Genomic DNA, 6,224 nt, shown 5'->3' with positions numbered 1-6,224 from the left:
AGGGTTCCGCCTTGGTTTTGGTCTGGTCTGTTTCTTTTGTGGCCAGGTCTTTGGTTTTTATTGTTCTTGCTACATGCAATATAGCTACTTTGTATAATAAGTTCGTTTGAAAAATATTTTGAAAAGATATAGCCAAGACAAAATTTAGTGATTGAAAAAAGAAGGGAACAAGGTAAAGAGGATGTGTTACTCTAACGTCTTCGTTAATTCCCGCTCGAACTCTGTATGTTTAGGGGAGTCAAAACTGCTCATGCGGTGGGGGGAATACTAAATCCCCCAAACTAAACACACCGTTACCCTCCCCCCAAATGCCTTCACAGGCAGGGTTTTCGGAGCAAGGTGTCTTTTGGATGCCTCTGTCTCCCCTCCAGCCAGTCCATTCCTCTCCTGGAATTGCAGTCTTGGACCTCACGCTTCTCCAGGAAACAATCAGAATAATTTCCTACTGGGCAGAAAGGAAATGGAATTTCAAATAAAAAAAAAATGAACAAGGGGGGCTTTGATAGCAAGGCCAAAGGAGGGGCGCCGTTCGCTCTTCCGCCACTCTCTACCTTTCTCCCCGCAGGCTCCCAGTTGACAATACGGAGAGACGGCTCGCAAGGGAGTCGGGGCTCTCGCCTCCTCACCCCGCGGGCGGCCAAGGCGGCCTCGGCGCCCCGCGCGCGAGCCCTTTAAGAGCTCCACCAGCCAGAGCTGCAGTTTGACATTAGCCGGCCGGCGAGGGCGCGCCTGGAGTCGGAGCACGTGCCAGGATGTTTTATTGCCGCCGCGGCTGCGGCCGGAGCCCAAAGGATGTGTGTGTGTGTGCGTGCGTGTGTGAGTGTGTGTGTGTGCGTGCGCGCCCCGGGAGCAGGGAGGCGGGGGCCGGCGGCGGGCGGCCGGGAGCGGGGGCCGCCTCTGGTCCCCGGGAGAAGCCAAGAAGGTAAATAGCAGCTGCTGTGCTCGAGCCTGGGAAAACCCCGCCCCCTGCGCCTGGCCCGGGCTCATTGGCGCGCGCTGCGTGTGGGGTGTGTGCGTGCGTGTGTGTGTGTGTCCGTGTGTCCGGGGCCCCCTCCTCCGGCCGGGGCGAGCCAGGAATCCATGGGGGCGGCTGGCCGAAAGCTGAGCCCCCGCGCTGGCCTCCCTTCCCCCCGCCCCGGCCAAGGTCAGCCCTTCCGGGCGGGGAGCACACGCCCAGGGGTGGCGATCGGGGAATTCGTGTGTGTCCCCCCCCCCACCACCACCCCACTCCCAGTCCCCACCCCCAGCCTGCCCGGACTCCCGGCTTGGGGATTTGAGCGCGGCCGAAACCTCCCCGGGGACTGCGGCGGGGGAGGGGCCCGGGCGCCCGCCGCGGTCACGAGATGCCTGACCGCACTTAGGAAGCCGCCGGGTCAGCCTCCTGCCTGCGCTCAGCGGCTTGCGGTTCCAGCGGCTTCGCCGCCGCCCGCCCCTTCCCCGGGTCCCTCGCTGCGTCCTGGAGGCCGCCGGCGGACGGCTGGGAAGAGACGGGCGGCTGCGTGCTGCCGGCTGGCCGGGGCCGCGCGTCGGGAGGAGTCGCCGCCGCCGCCGCCGGGTGCCACGTGGCGGGCGCCGGGCCGGGAGCGCCAGGGCTCTGGCGGCGGCCTCCCTGGGGGATTTGCCGCGCTGCGCGGGCGGTGCGCACTGCCCCGGCGGCTGCCTTGCCTCCCTCCTGCCTGTCCCGGTCGTCCGTCCCTTGCCTCCACCCGGGTGCCCCAGACCCCTCAGTTTTCCCGCCTCCCTGAACTCGGGGCAGCTCGGGATCCCAGCGCGTTGTTTGATCCCCGCCCCCAGTCTTTCCCGCGTCCGGGAGGCCTGACACACAGGCGCACCGGCTTGTCCCTTCCTCCCCTCCCCCAACCTCCTACTGAGATCGTGTGAATGATTTCTCCAGCTTTGGTCTGGGAAGAGGTGGTGCTTTCTTGACTGCATGACCTTGGGCAAGCCCCCCTCTCTTTTGTGATGGAACGCCAGACACGGCTAAACCCTGGGATTACCACGATGAGAGATATAGTGGCCGCTCCCACGGAGTAGTCTCCAACCTACTGCAGGGGCGCAGTAGGCTTTCTGGCCAATGCTTGGGGATTCTGTTTTCCCTTTGCGGGCTTAGATGGTGTACTGGCTGGTTTTGTGTGTCAACTTGACACAAACTGGAGTTATCACAGAGAAGGGAGCTTCAGTTGAGAAAATGCCTCCATGAGATCCAGCTATAAGGCATTTTCTCAATTAATGATCTGGGGTGGGAGGGCCCCTTGTGGGCTCTGTAAGAGAGCAAGCTAAGCAAGCCAGGGGAAGCAAGTCAGTAAGGAACATCCCTCCATGGCCTCCGAATCAGCTCTTGCTTCCTGACCTGCTTGAGTTCCAATCCTGACTTCCTTTGGTGCTGAACAGCAATTGTGGAAGTGTAAGCTGAATAAACCCTTTCCTCCCCAACTTGCTTCTTGGTCATGATGCTTGTGCAGGAATAGAAACCCTGACTAAGACAGATGGTGTTGGGGGGTGGGGGCTTGGATCCGGAGGGGTGCTATCAGATCGTGAAGACACACCTTCATCAGGTGTGGTACAAAACAGTGTCTTTAGAAAGCTCCTTGCCAGGTATCAGTGTGGTATGGCTGCCATCTATAGATTTCCCCAGAAGATTCCCCGGGAGTGTCTTTAAAAGGGGCAGTAGACAGAAGTGAAACGATGGAGAGTATCCAGAAGAATTAGTCATCTGTTAAGCTAGTAAAGTGACTGGTGGAGAGGATCTGTGTTCTGTACCTCAGAAAAATATGGCTGAGGTGTTGGAAATAATGCTGAGTCATGGGGCTGGAGAGGAAGGGAGCTACCCATGCTGTTTAAGGCACAGAACCTGATGTCTTCAGTCCTAGAATATTCAGATGTGTGAATGGGCAAGTAAGAAATTAGAGACCACCACACAAGACCCTTGGACATCCTGCTTTATGGAGGACTCTGAACCTTCGCTTTAGACAATGAAGAGCCACAAAGTAGCTTCCTAGTGGAGAAAAGACACCAGGGTTCTCCTTAGATGGCTCTGAGGAAAGTGTTCAGAGTGGACTGCAGGACTTGGAGACAGGCTCGTAGGGACGGCTCCTAAGTAACACACGTGCTGCCTGCTTGTTTCAGGTCACCTGGCGACTAACCACACACTCCACTGACGAATTAGAAACTTGTTTGCCCTGGGTGAGGGTTATTTTACAGGCTTCTAACCATTTTATCTTCTAAGCCTCTCTTTTGCCTGCCAGGACAGCCCTTCCCAGAGTTTGCAGACAAACCTTTACCTCAGTGTTGACTTGCCCTTTGGGGTGCCCCCTCCCATGGGGGACCCTGTGTGTGTCTCTTGTGAGTGTGTGTGTGTGTGTGTGTGTGTGTATGTGTGTGTGTGTGTGTGTGTGTGTGTGTGTGTGTGTGAGAGAGAGAGAGAGAGAGAGAGAGAGAGAGAGAGAGAGAATATATGCTGCAGCTGGGCCCTATCTTGTTTGAAGAAATGATAAACAATGCCTTCTTTGTTGCCCTGCAACCTGGACCAATGGGGTTGGGCACTCCTTTCATGTCCTAGACAGATGGGAAAGTGGTGACTGCCGAAAATCGGTTGCCTTTTAAACAGTGGGGTTTTCCTGTGTGTTTGAAATCTAGGTGAAAGGTGGGGTTACCCTCTTTTCTACTCTACCCCCAACAACCTTCTTAGGCTTCTTTGAAAGTTCATACTTTAAAAAAAAAGGAAGAAAGAAAGAAAGGAAGAAAGAAAGAAAGAAAGAAAAGCTCAACAACAACAGAACGCTGCACAAATAGACTCCCAGCATCTTGGTGGTGGTGGTGGTGGAGGAGGGCATGTTTTAACTCTCTCCACGTTCCTCCCAGACCCTTGAGAGTCCTCCTGCAGTAAGGTCTATTATGACTCTTGGCTGCTGTCTGCTCTTAAGTCCTCATACCCTAACCTGGGATATCATTGTCCCTTCTAATGTTTCTCTACTCTGCTTCTATTGCCTCTTGGGTTTTGGTTCCTGGCAGGTGTGTGGAGGATGAATAAAGTCACTTAGGGACTCCCAGTGCAGCCTCCAGCAGCCCTATGGGTCAGAGAGTTAACCACAACCCCTTAACTGTCATTTTAGAACATTGACCCTGCTAGAATGAGCAAGTGACTTCACATACACACTTCTAGATAGAGGGACAGCAGGCCCACATGACCAGACATTATGCATAAATTTGTGCCCCTGCACTGCCCCCTCGAAGTAGGGTCAAGAAGCCATGGAGGTCCTCAGTCTTGACTCTGCCTCGTATTCAAGAACAAGGTTTCTTTGCAGAGGGACCCATAGATGAGGTTCTAGTCTCTTCCTCTGGTGAAGAAGGTATGTCAAGTTGGTGCCAGTGCCTTCACCCTCCAGCGGGAGCAGTGAACTCAATATCCAGAAAGGCTTTTAGACTTGGAAAGTTCCCTGGAATATTTTCAGCCTTATCTTCCTCTACTCTCAAAGCAGGAGGAAAACTGAGTCCTGCGCATCAGTGGGGGTGTTTGAGTGGAGGTCTTTCTGCTCCCTGTATGGTGTCAATAAAGCAGAAGCTTACACACTGAGTCATACCCAGTAATCAATCGTAACGGGGGGCTTCTCCCTGCCTGCACCCAGTGTAACCAACCACCCCTGAGGGTCTGACTTCTCTGTCTCGCTGTATCACCTGTTTGCTTTTAAAGCATAAAACAAATGTCTGTAGCCTGGGAGAGACTCCCCCTCCCCCTAGGTTTTTGGGACTGTCTTGTGGGTTTGGTTTAGAGCTAGGGAAGGGGGGTGGTGGTGGTATTTTGCCTGAGGACTCAAAGCTTTTTTTCTTTCTCCTTCGCATGACTGACTTTCTCACACTCGGATTCCCTGCAGCCTGCCAGAGACTTGGTTGCTGCCTTGCCAAGAGCTATCCTGGTAGGGCTATTGAAAGAGCTCTGAGTAAGTACACATGGGGCGGATCTCTCTCCTCCCCTCCTACCTGCCCCGCACCTGTACTGGGAGCAGTCCCACACATATCACCTGATCACAGCCCTTTCAGACTCCGTGAGAAAAATAAAGCCTAGGAGAGAAGAGGCATATTTGCCTCTCCTCCAGGGTGGCAGCCAGCTCCTTGCAGCAGGGAGTGTCCAGAAACACATTTGACATTCCAGGCATCCTGTACTTGCATGTTTGTCTGTGGGTGCCTCCTGGAGACACGAGGGGGCAAGAAGGAAGCTGGCGATCACTTTCCCTGGGGCAGCTTTTCTGGCCAGGTCTCAGGCAGGCATTTGGATGGCATCTGGCATCTGTATCCTTTACTGAAATCATCATCATCATCATCATCAATGTCTTCTTAGATAAGAGTCTTTGAGCTCATCACAGAATCCCCAAAGAGAACGTCCCATCATCAGAACAGCTCCCCCACAAATGAATTTGAATTTGTTCTTCTCTATATGTCTTTATGTCTATCTAATAGATATGTCCCAAATGAACAAGTTCGTCACTTTCTTACCGAAGGATGGCCCACAGCTTTCATCAGATCCAAAGATTTTGCAGCCAGAAAAGTTTAGGCAATCTGTGCCTCCTGGTGGGCACCCTAACCTCCAGAGAGGGAAGGAGCTAGCTGGAGGATATACAGCAATGTGAGGCTTGAGGCTCCAGGGACGGTTGGGGGTGGGTGGAGAGTGAAGGAGCAGGCATAGCTAGTGCCAAGGCTTACCCACTGTGGTAGCACTGTGGTCCTCAGATTGTTTTAGGGCAGGATTTACAGAGTTCCAGTCACCAGCCAGGGCCTGCATTTTAAAGTAGGGACATTAATAGTGAGTCTTAATTTCGGCAACCTCATCTTCTTAAGCTGCTCCCTGGGGCCAGCATTTAGATGGAGAAAGGGGAGAGATGTCTACTGGGGAAAAGCAGGTTCGGGAATGCTTGGAACAAGAGTTTGGTTGCCATGCAGAGGCACTGGAAACAACTGTGAGACTGCATTCCATCTTTGATAAAAATAAGTCGCCACTTCTGAACAAAAAAAAAAAAAAAAAAAAAAAAAAAAAAAAAAAACGCCTGCTTGATTCCTGGCCAAGCCCAGACAGTGCTAGGAGAAGTCGGGAGGGGGTGGAAAACAGAGGCTTTCAACATTGGCTAATAGCCTGTAATGCTCCCCCGCCCCCTAACACTCACTGGAGCCAGCGAGACCAAGGGAATGTGCACTTCCCTAATGGGCTCTGAAGGAGGGTGGCTGCCAAGAAG

The sequence above is a fragment of the Mastomys coucha genome, unplaced genomic scaffold (assembly GCF_008632895.1).
Source record: "Mastomys coucha isolate ucsf_1 unplaced genomic scaffold, UCSF_Mcou_1 pScaffold12, whole genome shotgun sequence".
Classification (NCBI taxonomy): domain Eukaryota; kingdom Metazoa; phylum Chordata; class Mammalia; order Rodentia; family Muridae; genus Mastomys; species Mastomys coucha.
The sequence above is the reverse complement of the archived record's forward strand: the minus strand, read 5'-3'. Positions refer to the sequence as shown.